This window comes from Amphiprion ocellaris, chromosome 8, assembly GCF_022539595.1.
Source record: "Amphiprion ocellaris isolate individual 3 ecotype Okinawa chromosome 8, ASM2253959v1, whole genome shotgun sequence".
In the NCBI taxonomy this organism is placed as follows: Eukaryota; Metazoa; Chordata; class Actinopteri; family Pomacentridae; genus Amphiprion; species Amphiprion ocellaris.
In genome coordinates, this window is record NC_072773.1 from 16,194,928 (window position 1) to 16,217,427 (window position 22,500).

General features: G+C 38.4%; 1 protein-coding gene and 1 long non-coding RNA gene across 3 annotated transcripts in view; both read right to left on the reverse strand.

Moving 5' to 3' along the window:
* Window positions 1-3,057: 3,057 nt before the first annotated feature.
* On the reverse strand, window positions 3,058-11,381 carry LOC129349433 (uncharacterized). Of its 2 annotated transcripts, none has more exons than XR_008602436.1 (4): window positions 11,089-11,380; window positions 10,089-10,189; window positions 6,445-8,274; window positions 3,058-6,005 (listed from the first exon to the last, which is right to left on the reverse strand). It is a non-coding gene; the product is annotated as an uncharacterized LOC129349433 (long non-coding RNA). The 2 variants fall into 2 exon arrangements; XR_008602435.1 differs by lacking the exon at window positions 3,058-6,005 and adding an exon at window positions 6,164-6,381 and having other exon boundaries at window positions 11,089-11,381.
* An 8,604-nt stretch (window positions 11,382-19,985) lies between these two features.
* The window catches only part of LOC129349400 (EPM2A-interacting protein 1-like), a 108,003-nt gene continuing 105,488 nt past the window's right edge, over window positions 19,986-22,500 (reverse strand). The window contains exon 2 of the mRNA XM_055012583.1: window positions 19,986-20,163. The gene's annotated coding sequence lies outside the window, so the exon portion shown is untranslated. The remainder of the gene's footprint in view (window positions 20,164-22,500) is intronic.

Sequence of the window (22,500 nt, forward strand, 5' to 3'; positions counted from 1 at the left end):
CACATGCTCCCAACCAAACCAGTGCAGGTGGAAGACGATGTGAAGAGAAAGCTCTAGAGGATGAATATCACACATTTACGTTGGAAATAAATGTCCTTTAATTTGACATTGTCATGCAAATGATGTTTAAATCTTTGAGTACTTTGCTGATGTTTGTTTCTAAATGTTTTTTGACACTCAGCCCCAAAGATTAAAACCTTCTACGGCTCATAATCTGCAACAATTCACACATTATTAACTATCTTTCTGACTAAGCTAAGATAAAAAGTGAACAACTGCCTGATTCCTGCATCATGAATGTAAATTTTTTTGGTTTTTATGACAGTAAACTGAATATATTTGGGGTTGACATTTTATAAACCAAAACAAGAAATGAATTACTGGAGAAAACAATCAACAGATTAATGGAAAAAGAAAATGTGTTTTCCAACATATATGGCTGAATTACTCCATTACAAGATACATACAGTTTGAATTCAATTTTATTTATATAACGCCAATTACAGGTCAAATTGTCTCAAGACGCTTTATTTTTATATTTTTTGTCATATTTAAAACATGACAAAGTAAGAAATTTTAACCTCTTACAAATCCAATTTGGTTTTTAAGAGACTAATCGACAACTAAAATAACTTTCTCCACTAAAACTAATAAACATGAGGTCAAATAGAAGGAACAGTTTTAAATACTGCAGTCTCACGATGACAAGAATAAAGTTTGTCAACAAAAACTAAATCTGCTGGTGGATTCCATTAAAGTCCTAATAAATGATAATAAAGTGTGATACTAAAGGTTTGTGGTGCTAAAAATGTCAAAGTAAAGATATCAAGTTGAACATCTGGAGGGAGGTTGATAAAAGTTGACCTTCTTTCATTTCTCTGGAGCCGACTCCATGGATTTTATGGATGGTGGTTAAAGACCTGCTCTTCTAGTCGTCGTCCTTCTAGTTGCTGTAAAAAGTCACTCCATCCTGGCCGACTTCATCTCTTCATGACAACTTGTTCTTCCTCCGACCTCGTGGAAACTCCAGAAACTCGGGAAAACCTGTCGAGACTCGAAGAACTCGTGGAGACTCGAAGAACTCGTCGGGCGGGGGAAGGTGTGGTGGGTGGTGGGGGGAGTAGAGGGGGGAGGCCGCCACCCACCTCCCCGCCTACTCTCCGCCCTGACTCCACCCAGACTCCGCCTTGGCTCCGCCCATGTGGTCACTTCAGGAACTACGATGTCAAAGGGACGACGAATTTATTTCTTTTTATCTGATCTGTAGCTCAGTGAGTTAAGGATTTGCCTATGGAGCTGCAGGTCGCTGGTTCAAGACCAGACACTTCTTAAATTTTATCAAAAGCCTGACAAAGAAGAACAAAGAAAAGGGCCAGTGGCGGGTCTTGAACCTGCGACCTTCCACTTGGTAGTCCGTCTTCTTATCCCCTGAGCTATTTGCTCAGATACAAATTCTTCTTTTTTTTGCGCATTTATCATCTATTTTTTGCTATTTTCGGGGGGGTTTTTAACTCGAGTCTCGACTCGACCATTTTTCTCAGGAGGCTGGACTTCAGCCTTTGTGCTGGAGGGTTGAACCCTCAATTCCAAGACTTTCCAAAGACTCGAGACCTCCCGAGCCCTCAGGACCTGAGCTTTCACACAGTCTGAGGGCTGAAATTTTCTAAGTCCCACAGTAGTTCTCTATTAGATTTAACTTTCAGACAGTCCAAGGACTGATATCTTCTAAGTTCCTGAGTAGTTCTCTGTTAGTTTGAACCTTCAGACAGTCTGAGGACTGAAATTTCATAAGTTTCTCAGTACTTCTCTGTTAGTTTGAACTTTCTGGTTAACAGAAGCCTTAAAACTTGTGACCATGAGTCTTGATTTCACATTTAGATCATCCATCTGAGTTCTTCTCAGACCTTCACCTGTGGGTTTTTTAGAAATCCTCAACAAACTTTGATTCTCTTCACTGAAAAGTAAAGTTTGTGGAGATCAGAAGGTAACATTAGTTTGATAAATGCCTTCAACTACTAGTAGACTTTATCTGGAAAGCAGTTTTCTGAAATGAGTTCTTAGTAAATCTATCCACAATCAAACCAAGAACATAGAAAGAGGAAATGTCTTTTATCTGTTTTTGCTCTTTTTGATCGTTTTATTGTCTCTTCTGTTTAATTTGATCTTCTAAAGTTTAACTGGTGTCTTTTCAAATGTTTTGTCTTTAGTTTGATTCTTCTTAAAAGTTTAATTTTGCTCTTTTCTCACCTTTTATTCTTTTCTAATGTATGATTTGATTTCGAAATGTTTTGTCTTTTTAATGTTTGTTTTTTCAAATGTTTTATCTGCTTGTTTGAATTTTTTTTCTTTCCCAATATTTAATTTTTTGATTAAATCTTTAAGGTTTTTCTTTTTAAATGTTTTACCACCTTTTAATGTTTGATTTTCTTTTTAAATCCTTCATTGTATTTTCTGTTTAATTCCTATTTGAAGTTTTATTGTCTTTAAGATGTAATTTTCTAATTAAACATTTAATTTTTTAATGAAATGTTTTGTCTTTTTAAAGGTTTAATAATCAATGTTTTGTATTTTTTTAAATGTTTAATATTCTTCTTGTTTTATACAATTAAACAGACAAAATATTGAATTAGATAATTAAACAAGATACAATACATGTAATTATGAAAAACTAAATTTTTAAAACAAATATTAAAAGTTACAGATAAAATATTTTCAATAATTAAACATTTAAAAAATAATTTTTAATAATAAAACTTTTTAAAAGTTTCATTGTATTACATTTTTTTCCTTTGATTTAATTGCTTTTTGTTATGTAGTTTATTTCTTTAATCTTCTTTTTCTGTCAGGATTTTAACCCCAACCTTAAAAATGAAATAAACCCTTAAATCACAACGACAATACTTCTGTTGTCACAATCATGAGTTAGTCAATTATTTATTTTATCAATTCAACTTTATTTGTTTAGCACCTTTTACACAGATGACAAAACTAAACAAGCAAAGACAAAAAAAACTATGTTAAAACTAGGATTAAAACTCAAAAACATTTAAAAAAAAAAAAAAAAATTAACATGGTAATAAAATATGTTGTGTCCAGGGGATGGAGGGAGTTTATTGAAGTCTTCTTGGGCTCACATGGGAAATCATTTAAAATATAAACTTGATATTCAGTCTAAGGAAACTGCAGAGCGACAGAAGAACCAACAATATCTCCTGTTTTCTCCTTTAATGAGTCGACTCTTCTTGAGCTTTCAGACCAAAGAACTACAGACTCTTCACAACCTGCTCAAACTCTTCGTACAGGACCTCACCACACGAGTCAAGAAGGTTTCCGTCTCATTTCTACTCTGAAGCTCACCTTCTCCTGCTCAAACTGCTGACAATGTTTCTGCTGCTCTAAAGTCTGCTCTCCAGAACTTCCTAAAAACTCTCAAAGGCTCTTCTGCTGCAGGTTGCTTTGTAGAACTGTTCCAGAAAACCTCACTAAACCACATGGAGGGGCCTCAAGATAGTTGTCCAAATGAAACCGTACAAAAACCAAACTCGCACAACCCCAACGCAAAAGTCTCCTGCAGCCTACCAGAGAACCTCTGAGAACAGAGAATCAGGACAGGAACTCTTACCTTCTGGACAACCAACGCTGGTTCACAAACAAGAATACAGAATGTGTCTGACCAAAAACCTCTAAAGACTCACTACAGCCAAGATAAAGACACAACTCACCTGCACCAAATCCACTAATCACTGCACACATTAGCACCATGTGCTAACTGTGGCTAAAGAACCACATTTACCAAGACAGCTATCCAGTACAAAGCCCTAAAACACACCAACAAACACATTAAAGATGATTTTACTGCTGGAAGCTGCAAGCCAACGCCTAAAGAACAACCTAAGGCAACGGAGCCAAACTCGGTTCACTGGTGAAGAGAAGCAGAGGAAATGTTTGTCTGCAGCTAAATAAAGCAGGAAGACAGTGAGCTGCTCAGGTGTTCCTGATAACACCAAGCAGCCACCTGGACAGCCAATAGGAACACAGCTTACTGGAAGTCCAGAGGGCTGGGTTAGTGAAGGAAATTTAGTTTAAAGTTGAAGCAAAAAGTTAATAAAGAAAGTTGAAAACCACCTTGTGATCCCTGAAATCTCTGAGTTTTCACACAAAGAACACCTGAACATGTCAAACTGGTTTCATAGTAGAACCATCATTGTAAAAACATCATAGTATGGTGTGTTGCTCAAAAAACATTAGGACCCGGCTGTCTAGGGTCGCCGAGGAGCAACACAAAAACAGGACAAACGCTGGTTTCCAGGGGGTTAGCCGGCTATTTATTTGAAAGAGTAAGTTTACAACAACACAACGTGTGAGCAGAAAAATCACAAAGTCTGTCTTTAGTTCAGCTGAAAATATTAGTTTTTGTCTTTTTTATTGACCAAACTTTTCAGGAAGTAGATGAAGAATAATTAAAGCTCTCATGTAGAAGTCCAACTTATTTTGGATCCTTGTGGAGAGTTTAATCTTAGAGTTTGTACGGCTGTTGAGTTTTTAGAGTCACATGGATTGTTTTGACATTTAATAACCGAGTCCTGAAATAAAATTACAGTTGTGGATTTCTGTCATTTAGTCTGGACTAAACAAATAACAGCAGCATAAATCTCAAACGTCATTATGAGGAATCTGGATTGAGGTTTCTCACTTGATAATGATCAAAACATGAAATTTAGGTTGGTTTAAAGGAATATTCCACCTTAAATCTTTGAATGTTGACCTAAAAGGTTGGTTTCAGGAAGTATTCCACCTACAAGGTCCTCAAACATCCACCTTAAAGAAACATTCCACCAAAAAGCCTTGGACATGCACCTAAAATGTTGGTTTAACCGAGTATTCCATCCAAAATCCTCAAAGAGACCTGAGGGGCTGGTTAAAAGGAATATTCCACCTAAAACCTCAAATATAGACCTGAAAGGGTGGTTTAGAAAAAATCCTTCAGTGAAGACCAAAAAAGTTAGTATGGAGGAATATTCCACCTGAAATGTAGACCTGAGAAGTTGGTTCGGAAGAATATACCATCCTAAACATCCTTAAATGTAGACTAAAAGACGGTTTGGAAGAACATTCCACCTAAAATCCTCCAATGTAGACCTAAAAGGTGAGTTTAATGGTATATTCCACCTAAAATTCACTACTGTAGACTTTGGAGGTTGATCTGATGGTACATTCCACCCAACATGGAGGTTGATCTGATGGTACATTCCACCCAACATCCTTGAACATAAACTTAAAAAGTTCGTTCAAAGTTATATTCCACCTAAAATCTTTCAATGTAGACCAAAAAATCTTGGTGTAAAGGAGTATTCCACCTTAAATGTAGACCTAAAGGATGGTTTGGAGTAATATTCTACTCTAAAATCTTCCAATGTAGACCTAAAATGTTTATCTGATGGTATATTCTACCCAGCATCATGGAACATTTACCTAAAAGGTTGATTTAATGGTATATTCCCAAAAGAACCCTTGAACATTGGGCTTAATGTTATATTCCACCCAAAATACTTGTACATATACTAAGAAGTCAGAGTAAAGGAAATGTAGACCTAAAAGGATTGTTTAAAGGAATACTTAAACGATTATTTTCACCATTTAATCATCTGTTATTAGTCAGAACCCTGGCAAACTTATTTTCATCAGTTTTTTAGTGGAAGTCACAAATAAAGGAGCTCTTGGTTTTTACCAGCGTTACCGAGTCAAAAGCTGCTGTTTCAACACAGATGTTCACATGCATCCACAAACCTCTCAGCACTCAAACACCCACAGACAGGCAGCCGGCTGGACCGAGGCTCGGCGGCGTCCTCAGACCCACGAGTCGGGGAGTCGCTGAACTTGTTGGTCCGGTTTGAAGGCCTCCGTGTGGTCCAGTAGAAGTCCACGTAGTCGGTGTTGGCTTTGAACCACAGCGACTGGCCACCATCAGGTGGACCGGCTCGTCCTCGTAGGACTCCTCCTGTAGCCTTGAGGGGACCACAGGAACATTCAGTAGCTGTTGGAGTTCTTCCTGTCAGGCTCGTGGTAGAACGGCTCTGAAGAATCTTGTACTTGTCTTATCTGGAACAATCTAACAGCCTAAACTGTTAACAGCGGTGTAAAGAAGCAAACACACAGGCATAGATTAGGACTCAAACTAGATTTATTTTAGAAAACAAATCAGCTTAGAGGCATTTGTTCACACATGTGGCTGAATAGGAGGTCGTCCAATCAGATTCGAGGTCTTCACTCTGTAGGTTGTTTGTTCGGTGAGACTCTTGGACCTCCATCAGCTGACGTGGATGTTTGATGGTCTTCTTCTCTAGTGCCAGATGATCCATCCATGAATTCAGCAGCTACAGACTGAAATGAAGCTCATGCTGCCGTTATTGAATTCCTGTTCCAGATTAGATGTTCAGAGCTCACCTTGAATGCAGCCGTCTGCTGTCTGATAGTTTTTCTCATTGTAGTCTTCAATAAAGTCTTTTTCCTCATGTAAGGATGTGGTTAGACTCTTTCTCAGTCTCTGCAGACGTCCCTCATTGTGCATCTCCAGAGAAGAAACAGAAAAACTGATCACTGCTTCAGCATCACAAACGCTCTCCAGCATTGAGAGTGTTTTAGGAATTCATTCACTGTGTTGTGAAGTTTGAAGGAGCAGAAACTTTACAGCTGCCAAAGATATGAGCTCCAATTCTGGATGTTTTAGGAAATGAAGTTCATCAAATGAACACTTGATTTTTGCTGATAACTCATTAAATCACTGAAGAAATCTAAGATAAAAACCTGTAAACTCTCAGGCAGCTTTTGTTAAAGTTTGTCTATAATTCTATCATCATGTTCTGGAACCAGGACTCTGCAAAAGTTCCTTCAAACAGATACTTGTGTGTTTCTATTTAAGGCCTCAGGTTTGAACGCACAGCAGAGGATTAGAAAGGAGTGATTTTAATGTTTAAATCAGTCCAGTAAATGTTTGGAGTAAAAATTATTATTAATGTTGATTTAGATAGATTTGTGTCAAATAATATTGTAGAGTCTCACTTAAATATATCCAAATGAGTTCAGTGTATTTACATTTTATAGAATATTTGATTTCTTAATCTCAATACTGTAGGGTCTGACCCTAAATATTATAATAATGATGTCAATTTAAATAATATTTTAGTGCAGAATCATAAACTTTAATCAGCTAAACTTACATAATAAATATCGCTGCACAATCTTAACCTGAACATTCATATTATTGAGGTAAATTTACATAAATCATGATATTCTAGAGTCTTAACTGGAATATTTCTAACATTAATCTTTTTGTATTGTGCTGATAAACAACAATAACCCAACTTTCAGATAATATTTGTTGTCTGTGATTGAGACTAAATTCCTCCACATTCTGGAACTGGACTGCATTTCCCAAAATGGAAACATGGACAGAATTTAACACTCATGTATCCATGGCAACGCCAACATTTCTGCTTCTTACCAAAGTTCACAACACAAGTAAAGATTTTAATGTAAAACTTCAGGGATGACTGCTAACCATAAGTATTCTGATCAATACTTGATGATCAATATCAGGACAGATGTTACAACTCCAGCTGTTGCATTAGACTGCAGTTATTCACAGAGAAATTAAAACATCACATTCCTCATAAAAACTAGATGGGACTTTTATTAAATAAAGTGTTGGTGAATAAACAGTGTAAAAAGTGTGAAGCAGCTCCATTAAATCAGGAGATGTGAGACTTCCACAGCATGGATCACCATCTGCTGTGTTGATTCATAGCTGAATGTCAGAATGAACTGAGCTAGAAAAGCTGCTTTGAGCTGCAACATTACGGTCTGACAATCCAACACCATCACAGTTTTCATCTGGTTGTTTTGCTCCAACATGCTGTGAAGTTCAGTTTTTACCTGAATCAATACAGAGATTCTATTTCCAACCAAGACTGGAATAAAAATTAGAATGTTATGAGGTTATTAATGCAACTAAATCCTTTCAGATGGAAGGATTTACTTCTAAGTTCTAATTCAAGTTTCAGCTGGAGCACATTGCATTCACAAAGAAAAACAGCGATACCTTCATAGCAACATTTAATAAACCTAAAGCTTCCCTGTTGGCACATTGGTGGAGTTTGTTACTGAGCATCTGAACCTTAAATCCAGTGAGACGACCATCTTCAGTCGAGGCCAGTCAGAGAACTTCAAGACCTTCCATCAGCTGGACCAGATGTGGCATCATCTCCCTCTGAACATCTGGATGACAGGAGAAAAGACAGAAATCAAACACAGATCACAGAAATACAGTTTATTCACTTTCATCATTTTATAAAAGTAGCATGAACTTTATTAAAACTTGACAACATCACTAATGAAAGTAAATGTTTTTATCTTGTGTTGAAGCTAAATTTAAAGTCAATTTTAATGACAGTTTATCCTGAGAGGAGTGAGAATGGAGCTTTTCTTTCCCTTTTAGAATATTCCCTCAAAATATTCTGTTTATTATTGGCTTTAGAAGCATTTTTCTTTACTTATTTATTTTTAGATACCTCAGACTGATGCACTTTGCTGGTTTGCAGATAATTTCATGTACAATGACAATAAAGATCTTCTATTATAACATATTTTGCTAAAACAAGAACTACAAACCTTCCCAACCATCTCTCGGGACAAAATTCCAACTGCTACAAAGAATTATCTGATGTAGTTATTATTATAATCTTTACTGAACCAGCACTGGAATTAATAAAAATCTGTATATGGATATGATTTTCTCTGATGGGACCACTGTGGAAGCTGTAGCAATTATTAACTATCCTTTGAAGGGAAAGATTAGGTCTTCTTCAGGTGGATAAAAAAAATGCTCTCCCTTAAAAAAAGAAAAACTGCGTACAATAAAGTAAATCTCTTCTGCACTGCACACATACTACACTTTTGTATAACTCTGGATGTCAGAGTAAAGGCAGACAGATCCACCGATCAGCCACAACATTCTGACCAGACAGCTGAAGAGAACAACATCCATCATCTTGTTCTAATGCAACGTTCTGCTGGGAAACTTTGACGTTCATGTGGATGTTTGATATGTACCACCACCTAAACACTGCAGGACAAACAACCCCCTAGTCTCCATGGCAACAGCAGTCCTTGATGCCAGCTGCCTCCCTCAGCAGGACACACTAAAACTGCTCAGGAGTGGTCCGAGGAACACGACAGAGCTAAGCTGTTCACCTGGGTTCCACACTCCCCACATCCAGATCTGATTGAGCATCTGTGGGATGGTCCAGGATCAGCCTGGTCTAGGTAGGACCCACCCTGCAACCCACAGGATCCACAGAATCCACAGGACATCCCCAGAGGTTCTGATGAACCACTGGGTCAGAGGAGTTTTAGCAGCATAAAGGGACCAACACAGTATTAGTCAGGTGGTCAGAATGTTATACTGTTATATTGTCATGCTGATTATATGATCAGTAAATGTTACCATCAATTATAACGCCCACATTGATCAGGAAAAAAAAAAAGACACAGACCTCAACAGCAGTTTGTTTCAAAGCAGAACACCAGCTGGTTTTCACTAAAGAAGCTTTCAGAGCAACAATTAAATGACAGTTTTGTTCTCATTAAGTTCACAGAGTCAGAATCAGCCAAAATAATGTATACACACATCAGGAAAAGAAAAACTTTTATAAATATTTCATTTTTATAAGTACTTCTACACATATAGATACCTCTTTCTAAGTTTGATCAAATCACGACAACTCTGTGTCCTGTTGTACGATGTTTTCCCAACAGAACATTACCCTCATGAATGGAGCATCAACAAGTGACGTCTACAACAGAACAGAAATGTCTGGAAGCCAGTGGCCACCACTTTGAGCACCTCTTGTAATTGTAGAGGCCAAAGATAACTTTTATTAATCTCGTGATGTCAGAATACATTTGATATTGAAATATTTACGCAAGTTTTTCTTTTCCTGATGTGTGTAAACATTATTTTGACTGACTCTGTATAATGGGTTTCTGACAGGTCACCAGGCAACATCTTTTTATAATAATGACAAACATACCTGCATTCTACAGGAGTGATTTTCCTCATGTGCAGGTAAAGATGTGTGAGGAGCTTAGAGATGACAGGAGCAGGAGTCATCCTCACTAATTCAGCTTCCACCTAGAAACAGAAAGACCACAAACAAACACACTGATATACTCTCAAACGTTCAACCTCACAGCCTCAAAATATCTGTTTAGGAAGTGTTGTGTTTCTAAATTCTGCTGAAAGCATTGACAGACATTCTCTTACAAGGTTGTGTAAAAAGCAGCCTGTCCTCTGAGCTACTGAGAAATCTTCCTGAACAAAGTTTCTACGTGTAAATCAGCTCAACAAAAACTAAAGCCTCAGTCAGAGATAACAGGTATCGCAAATTATGAACAACTTTCTTTGTTAACTCAGACTTTCTGCTTCAACCTCACATAAAAAGGGGAGTTTAACTCATCAGGTGACTGAAAATGAACGGCTTGTGCAGTTCTAGATCCAAAAGCAGGATGTTTCAACTCATGTTTTACTACAAATACATGCAGTAATAAATAAATACAGTCGCTGGTTGTTAGTTTATTCACTATTAATGTCATTTTATATACTGGATTGAACTTGAGCAGTGGAAGACATAAGGAATTTAATGAAATTATGGAGATTCAGAGAGGTAATGTTGCGCAATGTTAAGTTAAGCGTGGTTTAATTCAAACCAGCTAAATGTTAAACTTCAGTGCAGCTGAACGGGTTTCAGTTAACCTTAAAGTAAAATAACTTTTTTAAAAGCTAAAATACACAGCAGAGAAATACAGGTTCAGAAGGTCATTCTAATAATGACAGCTGTGGCAGCAACTAACACAGGTGTTCAGAGGTAAGTTAGCCACCTGTGTTAATTAGCCCGCTAGCTAACTTAGCCGCTTAGCTAGCTAACGCGTCCGGAGCAACTGCTCAAACACGACAAAACACAACTCTTTACAAGTCGTTGACTTAACGTACAACAAAACAACGCTACTGGTTAGAAGTATTTATCTTCTTACCGTGTTTTACTTCAAAAACAAGATCAACAGCAGCCAGAGATGCTACCAGTAGTGATGGTCCTCTGATACCCGAGGCTTCGACACATGCGCGGTAGCTCATGAAGCAAAGCCACTGTGCCGACGGTGTTTTGGTCACATGACTCGGTGACGTTTGAATCACTTCAGTGACGTTTAAAGCACGCAACTGCTTCGAATCACCTGATTGGTTCGGTTTGTTATGCGACTCACTGGGCGGGATCGAGTGTGTTCAGGGATAGGAGATCCCTTCGTGTCGTTCATTTCAATGATTTTCTGCAGAATAGGTTGGTTTTGTTGCTGTCGTTAGTTGCTTTGACAGTTAGTAGTGTATATATAGATATAGATAGAGATATAGAGATAGAGAGATATAGATAGAGATATATAGATAGAGATGTAGAGATATAGAGCCAAGCCCAATTTCAATGGAATGGAAAATTACTTGAATGCATTCAAATTATGATTGACTTTGGTAAGTGATTGTTTCACAGGTCCAGTGTATGCTGTGTGATACCAGGCTCATCTGTGCTGTGTGAACAGGTTTTTTTTAGGGCTGTGGAGATAGTAAAAGAAGAAACCCCTTGAGTCCGAAAACTGTTGATAAATTATTTCTAAATAAAAAATCATATCCAGTTACACAAGCACACCCACTGATCTGTTTTCAAGCACACCCTCTTTACCAACCTCTTTCTCAATTAACCCCAAGACATACTTTGCCAAAATCCATAATATAATTTGTATTTGCACCAGCCCCATGTGAAAATTACATCAGTCTGTATTTATAGAGCACATCTCATCAATGTAGCAGCACTGTTTAAATGTTTCATAACACAGAATATAAGTGAAGCGTATATAGGGTTACAGACAAACATGGCAAATAAGAAACATGCTCTTCAATAGTTATTGTCATTATTATTACTAGTAATATTATTATTATTGTAGCCACTAGAACAGATACAAACATCTAGTATAGTCAAACAGGAACGTGCATTGCGAATCAAATCCAAAACGATCCATGAACCGATCAGTAACATGAATCGATTGCACTTCATTCTATTGACCACTAGATGTCCTGCTCGAGCACTGTGTGTCAGTGAAGCCTCGAGTAATTGAACCATGTTTTGAATGAAATGTCGAAGCTTCAACAAAGTCTCCATCAGCCATCACTACTAGATACGCTAGCGTGCTGTCTTCTATATTATCTATGGTCTGACCAATCGCTGCTCTCTGGCTCCGCCCTCTGAGAATCTTGTTGTCGTTTGGCTCCACACTTGCTGATGACCACTTCCGGTCTCAGAAAATGGAAAAAAAACTGACCTTTTTTTCGTTTCTGTCTCTTACTGATTTGATTTTTTTGTTATTCTAAATATAAAATGAAAATCAAAGCATTTTTAAAATTTTGTATATCCATTTTTGATCATGAAAAGGAAAAACGCCTTGTATTTCAATTTTAATTTTTGTATTTTAAAACGAAAATCAAATAACCACTCGTTTTTTGTTTTTCAATACCCGTTTCAGAACGGAAAATCCAATTGCCAGATAAATACATGGACCCAAACAGCATCTCTGCTTTTGTTTGCAATGAATCTTACATTTTAAAATGCAACTGATCTGCCTTTTCATGACTGCGTTTTGTGATCTGATCTAAGGACCTCATGTCCTCAGATTTTCTTTCAAACGTTGCTTTAGTATGTGAAATATGTGGCATCCCATTCTTCTAACTGAACCTAAAACTTAAAACCAGTAAAAGAAAATAAATAATAATAATAATAATAATAATAATAATAATAATAATAATAATAATAATAATAATAATAATAAAACTCCTGAAATACCCAATACAGTTTAAGTTTTAGCAGGAATAAAGTGTATCCCCATAGGTGTGTCCCGATCAATAAAAGTAAAAATCTGCTTGGAAATATGTTTGTGGGGCTTTACAAAATAGCTGTTTGAAAAGTTCAGTGCATAATGTGAAGCCTGTAGAAGGAAGACTACCAAGAACATTTTCATGTGTGGACACATCCTTCATTTAAGAGTGTCTAATTTACCTTTTCTTAAAAATGAGATATGAGTATAGCTCAGCATTCTGGGATATTAAACATTTAGTCAAGACTGGAAGTTGCACCACCAGGCACAAAATGATCTGGTGCTTGTTTTTACACTCCATCAGACTCTAAAGTAAACATTTAAAAACACTCATTTAAAAATCAGCTTTTGCTTTGGAAAGCTGCAAGGAGCTGATGCTAATGACCGTGATAAACTGCATTCACATGCTGTTTTATGAGCTGCCTTGTTTCCCTGAATCTGTCCAGTAGAGGTGCAGAGTACAAAGTACACCAGTGTTCTTTCATGGCAAACTGTCTCCCAAATCCAAGAAGTATAGCCCTGGCAAATACCCGTTGTTCACCAAGCTTCTGAGGAATTTACTGCAGGGCAGAAGAATTACCAGAACAGATGATGCCAAAAACGGCCCACATTTTTACTTGGTTTGAAGGCCTGGAGGTGGCTGAAACGCCCCATACAGGAGCTCAGTTTTTATTTCTGCCTTTATCTGTTGTTCACAGGCGACTGGCAATGGTGGCCCTCTAAGTAAAACCAAGCCATCTTAAATAGACAGTGTAGTAGTGACTTTGAAAACTTGTTTCCATGCCTGCAATTCATAAAATATATTGATTGGTTGCTTGTGCCAAGGTGAAACTCCCAACTGAAGAACATTTATATGAAGAACTCAAAACTATAGCACATATTTACTCTCAGAGGAATGGAAATCCTGAGAAGCAAGGAGAACTTTATTACTGATGTCAGAGTTTTACTGCCCGTTAAGAAGTTTATTAAAAACACAAGTCATATTGCTTTGTGCTCCTCTCTGTCAAACAAGCAATGACTAATACAATCCAAAAATTACTGCCTGTTACAGTATATGTGAGTGTCCTAAACTTAATGAGACTGTGTGCAAATTTGAGATTACTTGTCATTACAATAAACAGCCCTTAAAGGTGCTCACAGAAAAGAATTGTGCTTGTTTAAACAGTACACTTTAAAAGTTATTGAATGTTGTTTGAAGAATAAGTAGTACAAGCTCAGCACTTGAGAAGGGCAGGAACAGAATGTGGCTTAGAAACTGGTTTGTGTGTGTGCATTTACTGTTAGTCATATTCTAAGGACTTAATCAGTTGACACCGTTATTCTGAGAGCTCAGCTGGAGAAAAACAAAATCAACATGAACTGTGTAAGAAATAGAGTCTGGGTAGACTTCACTTGTCTTACAATAACATTAGCCTATTACATCATAATTGTTTATGTTTTTAGAGCTCATTGTATCAGCTAAAGGGCAGATCATAAACAAGAAAAGCATTCAGAGAGCGCAGTACTCTGCCAAAGATCCTCAGTGGTTGTATCATTTCCTACGGATGAAATCTTTAATAAAGATGACTTTGTGCTGAGCACAGGCATGTGTTATGCATGTGTACGTTATGTATGGATACCAAATTGCGTGACCTAAATATGTAGCAGATGGCCGGAAGTGATGGGACTCGAAAACACCCCCACGATTTAATCAATTTTTTCTTGTATCATTTCTGATCAATAAGTCCGCAGTGGTCGATTTGTAGTAGGATCACAATCATGTGATCGTCAGCAGGCAGCAGATGTAGTGTTCACTTGTTGTCATAGTTGGAGTGATGCCATGCTGCTATCTCGCAATGATACAGAAATGTTTAACAAATCTATGGATCCAGACTACAAGCCGCATCACTGCCAAAATCTAATCACTTGGTCCTTGAGTCATTTTTGACCTTCCCTCAAAATTTCATCATAATCCGTTAGTCTGTTTTTGAGCAATGTTGCGCGCAGACAGGCAAACGTACACCGCTCGACACATAATTCCACCACGTTCCTTGGTGGAGTGAAAAACCTGAGCTCAAAATCTTGCCATTGAACATAATTAGTTGTTGTGCCTTAACAGCAGTTTAGTCTTCCAAAAAAGTCCATTCCTATACAACTAAACTGTTCTCAAATCTGTTCTGAGGGGAAAAAAAGACTGCTGGATTACTTTTGCTTGTCACGTATCACAAATCAAGTCAACATATTTGCTTTTAATTTCATTGCCGTACTGTCGCTCCCTTTCAGCCAACCAATCATATATGATATCACCGAGGTTAACCAGAATATTGGACAAGGAAGTTCAGACATGTTGTGGAAAGGTAGTATTGTAACCCAAACTGTGCTATTTTACTATAAATAACACAGCAGTTTTGGCACCTATGCCAAGCCAAACCAAACAGCAAGTGGAAAAAAATATCAGTAAACAAACAGTTAAAGCGAAATTGAAATTTAAGAATAATGATTCCACAAAAAAGTCACAAACACCAGTCCAGGGTGAAATTCTTGTTGAGACTCAGACTTGGGTGAAAATGTATTAAAAATAAATAAATAATAATTTTTTTAAAAAAGGTAATAAACTTCCTCATTATTTCTGTGTCCCCTTCCATTTCAGTTTACATGGCACTCCAGAGGCAGTCACAGCATTGGAGAGTGACATTTTTCAGCCTTTTCAAGTGCCATTGTGAGATAATACCTTTCACATTTAAGCCTGAACCAAAGCAATCTTCTGAATAATCAAGCGTAATTGGCCACTTCATACATATTTGATGTCACTCATGAAATGGCTCCTTAAGGAGAAGACTTTTAATGTTTTGTTTTTAGCTTCACATGCTAAAGTGCTAGTAATGTTTGTTCTCACTGCCCTTTAGTTTGTCGAGCCTCCTGTCAGCATTGCTTTTTTTCTGTAAAGTAGAAACCTTTCCATTTCAACCACACACTCCCCTCTCATTTCTGCTTGCCTGCAGGTGTTAGGGTTTGCCATAGTCCACGATATCAGCTGCAAGCCCATTTTTGTTGGGTCTCCATCTCACCGGAGTTCCAGTATGTTTAATGAGATTCACTCTGAGGGTAAGAGATCTCAAATGCTCTGTGTGCCTCCTGGTCCTGACATGTTTTAATGAGTCCATCTCTGAGAGTGAGACTAAATATGACTTTTACCCCTTATTGAAAGCATCAGGAATTCTCTGCCAACTTTATTTTTACTTTCATCTTCCTGCTTTGCTTTAACTTTCTTAGTCCTGTTTTTTTCTCTCTCTCTCTCTCTCAACTGTTGCAGCATTTTTACCCAGTTATTCAGTTTCTTTCCAAACCACGGTCTATCTCATCCCCAGTGTTGCAGACTCCCTCGTACAGCTTTTGAATTCGCAGGATTAGACGAGTAATCCTACGAGCTTCAGTTAAAAGTAACAAAACCTAACTAATAATAGCTTATCCATGTGTCCAAATAGTTAACAGTCCAGTTTCTTTATGATTTCCAAAGCAATGAAAACTCTGTCCAAGTGTCATGATAATTTAATATTTCACCAGCAGTAAAAGAACAGTGTGATTTGCTGTTACATCCTCATTAATCCTGTCTCCATATCAGGGTACATTTATTATTCTAACTAATTAATGACGTTACTCTGTGCATAAATGAGCACAAGTCTACTCTCTTTGGAAATGCTCACATGAATTCTGCTGCTGTCTGATGCTGTAAGTGTGATGTGGTGTGGAAACTGTAAGTTTCACAGTCACACCCGCTACCTAAGGGATGTCAATGTTGTTCTGCCTTTTCTTCATTGGTTGATGTTGTGCTGTTTTTTGTTTTTTTTTTCGTTTTTCCAGATCTGTTTGCTGACTTTATGAAGGCCCATGAAGATGGCAACACGTTTTAAGTGCATTACTAATGTGTGCACTCCTTTTTTTATCACCATCTGAATTGGTAAGAACATTCTCAGCCCAGTGTTGTAAGGTTCTGATAACCTCCAGCTGATGTCCCAGTGGGTGGTTGGAATCAAACAGCCAATATTGGTCCGTGTGCATAGATTTTCTGTGAACTTCAGCACTGAGGCTTTCATCTTCCTCAATATGCGCACCGGAGCCATTAAAAGGCAGCTTGTTATCCCTCACATCTTCCCTTGTAAACTGCTGTCCACTAAGTTAATCTGCTCTATAAAAGCTTTCAATTCTTGTCATCTACATATCGGAACCAGTGGTACTCTGTGTTCTTTTCTTCACTTGCTGAATGTAGAGATTGGTCATAGGTGACACTGGGAATCCCATGGCACAGCCGGGCTTTTGTCTGTAGAACTCTTCATTACACTTAAAATAAGTAGAAATTAGGCGGAATTCCAGCAGAGCACATATTTGACTGGGGATGAGTTTGGTTAGGCGTTTAAAGCGCTGTCTTGCAGTAGCAGTTTTCTGATGGTTTCCTCAGCCTCAGCTGGACATGTGAAGTGTGAGGTGGCATCAGATAAAAATATGGATTAATTTGGGGCCAGTTTCTGAAATTTCTTGACAAAGTGGAGTTTTGAATGTGATGCGAATTGTCTCCAACCGCAGATGCTAAGATGGTAGACAGGCATTTTGCAGTGTTGTAGGTGACTGATTAAATGCTGCAGCTGATGGTTTTGAGAGATGCTCCTTCCCTGTGCATCTTTGGAAGTCCATTTGTACATTGTGTGGCTTCTCCATCATGAAGCCAGCAATATGACAGACAGTGTTTTCCTCCTTTTCCAGTTGTTGTAGGCAGCCAGTGACATTTTGTTCAGTCAGCTAAGATCTGAAGAAGCCTTTTGGATGAGAACTGAAACATCCTTAAAATAAATAATCCAGTTGCTTTATTTCATTTAATATATGCCACACTTCCCTAATGTGTTCATGTTATTTGCTGTCATGGTACAAGCAGTTACACAAAAGAATACTACTTACACTAGAGAAGGCATTTTCTGAAGTGAATCGCATGAATAATTGGGAGTCCAACTCCTTTGCTAAATTGCCTACATCACTTTCACATAAAAGGAATGAAGAAATAAGGAAGCAAAAAAAGCAGGTGAATTTCGATATGAATTTTTTTTGGAGCTTTGAGGTTATTTCTGAGTGAGCTGTATTTACTTAAAAACTAGACATATTAAACAATGATATCAGTAAACTCTTTAATGCAGGAAGGCCTACTTGTAAAGTCTCTGAAGTTCATTAACTTGTTATGCCTCATTCCCACATTAAGGCTTGTGAGGCAGCTTCCTGACTCTTGAAACTTTGCATAACACCCAAAAACCACTGGCTCCTTTGAGCAGTTGAGGAAGGATGTGAAAAGAAAGCGAAGTGATGCCTTCAAGGCAGCGGGAGGCTATAAAAAGAAATCAAAGCACTTTCAGCTTTCAACTTTCACCATACAAAATGTCATTAAGCTATGCCAGGGAACAGGAACTGTAAAAGTGAAGACAAGATCTCGAAGACCAAGAAAACTCTGATAAAACTGCATTTCTGCTGGGTAAATTAAAACCACATGAATGTAGGTTGTGGCAACTGGTGATATGAGGTGGATGCAGGCCTTGTTAGGAAAATGACCAGAAAGTAACTTCATTGCTAATCTACCATCACCCTATGTGTGTGTTAGTAGGTCGTATGGGAGCAAACATCAATAAAATACCTCATGCAAGCTGTGTGGCTGCTAACTTGTTAACATTGATGCAGGAAAACAAAGCAAAGTACCTATTACTTCATGGAGATTGCAAACATTAACAATCATTACTTGTGCCATTTCTCAAGCTCAGTGACGAGGCGATACTGCTTACCTTTGGGGGTAAATTTATGCTAAATATCCCAAATGTATCAATGAAAGTCCTGTGGTAGTCTGCACATCGGGTTAACTGCTTCAGATGACCTCCAAAATTCAATGAACCCACTTCATTTGTTGAGCTATTTCACAGAGGGAGGAAATGTGCAGCACTCCCCTATCAGCCTATGACTTCTATCTTTAGGCCTTCTAGAAAACAAAGGGTAAGGTGTTCATACAATCTAGTAATCCTCTGCAATCTTTTAAAGCAGGCCTTATCAAGAATGCACAGTGTTATGTGAATCATGAACACAGTACAACATGACTGCACAGGAAGTAATCTATGCGACCCATCAGCCCATGAATTTAGTGTTTGTAAAGCTCGGAGAAGACATTAAATGGAGCCTGAAACTGCAGATAACATAAAAAAACTAGAAAAGCACTCAGAGAGCACAGTACAGCTGCTCAGTGACGTGTCATTTCTGACAGATGAAATCTTTAATAAAAAATGACCTTGCGCTGAGCACAGTCATGTGTTATGCATGTGCATGTTATGTTTGGAAACCGAACTAAATTACTCTTACAAGACCGATGATAGTTCGGGTACATCACTTCAGAATGAAGCAGCACATCCTTCAGCTGGCTAGGGAGAAAGGCCCACTCTCATTTTGAGGACACACCAGTACACACACTTCACAACCGAAGTCGCTTCGCGGAGAGCATCTTTCAACAACATTAAGCAAAAACTCTGGGCCACAAACATCCGATAAGGTCTGCTGCTCCCAGCTTGGCTGCGGATGACGTTCAATGGCAGGAGGTACAGCTTTACTACACCGGAGGATGCAGAAAACTTCTACGTGGAGACCATAGCCCCAGCACTCCAAGCAGGTAAAGCGCTGGGTACCAACGAAAATGAAGGATGAAGACCACTTCCCCTCATCTCACTGGGCACCGCAGCCACGTGGACTGGTTAACACATCGGCTTTAGACCTCCTTGGACTTGTTCTAATGTTTTTCCATGTTGGTTACTATACTCAGGGACTGAGTGGTGAGTTCATATAACATCCCAGCTAAGTATCTTTCGTTATATTTTATACACAGTATACACACACACACACACACACACACACATATATGTATGTATGTGTGTGTGTGTGTGTGTGTGTGTGTGTGTGTGTGTGTGTGTATGCAATACACACATTACTGCTGATGCTGTACCAACCCATCTGTCCGTCTTCATTTTACGGAGGTACTTAAACTCCCTTACCTGAGGCAACAAGTCCCCCTGGAGCAATCCACTGGTTTCTGGCAGAGAACCATGGCCTCGGACTTGAAGGTGCCCGACTCATCCCATTCGCTTCACAGGCGACTGCAAACTGTCCCAGTGCCGCTGAAGATCGATGTCTGATGAACTCAAGCTGCAAACAACAGGTACACGACTTTGAAATTCCCACAGTAGACACCTTCCTCATCCCAGCTATGCCTCTGAGACCCATTTAAAAAGGAATAAAAGGGAGCAGGAACAACACAGAAGTGGAGCTAGCCATGGTACTTAATGGCCACAATGTTGTTGATCACCGTCTTTATAGATAATAGAGAGACTTCTAATATACCAATGGAGATATTTTTGATATTTAAATGAGCCTAATTGTATGTTTGAATATCTAAATCTTTTTAAAAAGATTTGTAACTTGTACTGTTTATTTTATAACTCCACTGCTTATAACCCCCTAATACAACAAAGATAACCCCTTTGGTGTCTGATTACTCCAAATACAATCCTGATAGTAACAACTGTGGATCTAGGGTACAGAAGTTCATCATTATACAAATTACACTTCTATAAATAAGAAGTTTTCTCATTAACACTCAGTTTGAATTTCTATTTAACTTTAAAAAATGTGAAAACGAGCTCCTTGGTGCAAATAAAATAGAAATTTGTGAAATAATTTGTTCTACTTAAGTAAACAGGAACATAAATTTACCCACAACTGTGACTCTTTTCCCGGTTAAGATAGATTGTCAAACTTGCTGCACACTTTACATAATATGACATTTGAATGGGATTTGTGTCACTTCCCAATGCTTATGTGTTTCTGCTAGTAGACGTCCCTTAATTTGGCAAAACCACAACATGGACGCTCAAGCGAAGGGGGAGAAGACAGATCTGGGATTTCACCTCAAAACTCAAAACTAGAACAGAGTGTAGATAATTTTACGAAAATTTATGAAAATAATGTATATTGTGCTTCTACAGGCAGTGAAGGTGTGCTTGTGCAGAGAATAAATTGTACTTTAAGTATTATATGGGTGTCTCTCAAAAGACCCTTTTGGTTGCTGAGGGGTTTACACCTTTTCTTGCCAAGGAACAGCAGCCTCTTGGCAGAAGTATAGCTTGAAGCTCTTTCTCACCCTAATGAGTTCCCTTGTGGCATTGGTTGACCCCATTCTGCCAACATCCTAGAAAACAGCAGCAGCGGTGTCCTCTGGTTCTGGGTTATGTAGTCCTGTTTGACTTGTATCTGTTACCCTCTGGAAGACAATTGTACAGGACAAAGATGGACTTGACACACAGCCCAGACTGGAGTCAGTCCCAGGACTGACTCCAGTCACATGGCGGTACATGCATCACTGGGATAAGAGGATGATAAAAGCACCCTCAACTACAAACTGGGCACAGCTGAGGTTGTAGTTAAATATTGCTCCCTGGCCTATTTGGAGAATAGAAATGGCCACATCAGGTTTCTGCAGTAGGGAAAAGCCTCGTCACCCACAAAGACGTATGGCAGTGGACCTTTGTACTCAGCTCCTGGAACCAAGGAATTTGGTGGAAAGTTGAGGCTTCTCCAAGAAAGGGTTTGTGCAAAGAGCAATAGTTGCTAGTTCTCCCGTAGCCACTGACTCTGACACGCTGGAAACGGTATTGCACATCTACAATTACAAGGAGGGGTTCTTGATACAACATGCTTGCCATCTATGGAGTTAATGCAATGGGAAACCAATGAAGGTGGAACTGTTCTGCGATGGCCCTCCAGTCCTCCAGGGTTGGGGTCAGCATCACCTCACTCACCTTGATCTCCCAGGTAGCCGCTGCCACATCCTTCACAATCCTTCCCACTGTGCACACCCCCACACAATAACTGAACACTATTCTTCAGAAGGAGTCACCAGTGGCAAGACATCTGTAAAAATATGTAGGAATACAGTAGCCTTGTTTAAACCCAGCGTGTAGCTGTGTACCAAACACAACTACATGATGGCTTAAGATTACAGGAAGGCCTATGGAGTCAAGTGTGAAATGGAGAGCTTTCTGATGAATTTCTTTTTTTTTTTTTCTCAATTGCTGTGAGTTGAAATTGGAATAATACAAAATTATATATTGTCATGTTGCCATGTCGGGATGTCATGGGCTTAACTGGCCCAAACCAAAGTTTTTGAGTCTGCAAAAGCAATTTGACATCTAAATTAATAATGCACAAAACAAATGACCTGGGCACCACACTTTTTATTTAACTCTATACATAGTGACAATGCCATTTCATTGCTCAATTTACCATCTCATACCATCCAGGCGAAGTTTCCAAAAATGGAACTTGCTGTGTTGTATACAGGTTTGGAGGATCAAGTGAACCCCCTTCTGCTGATACTGGTAAAAAAAAATAAAAAATAAAAAAGCTTTCCCCTTCAATTCATGGCAGATGACAATGGGATGTGTGAACAATCCTGTACATGACTATGGTTTCCAGGGAAGCAGA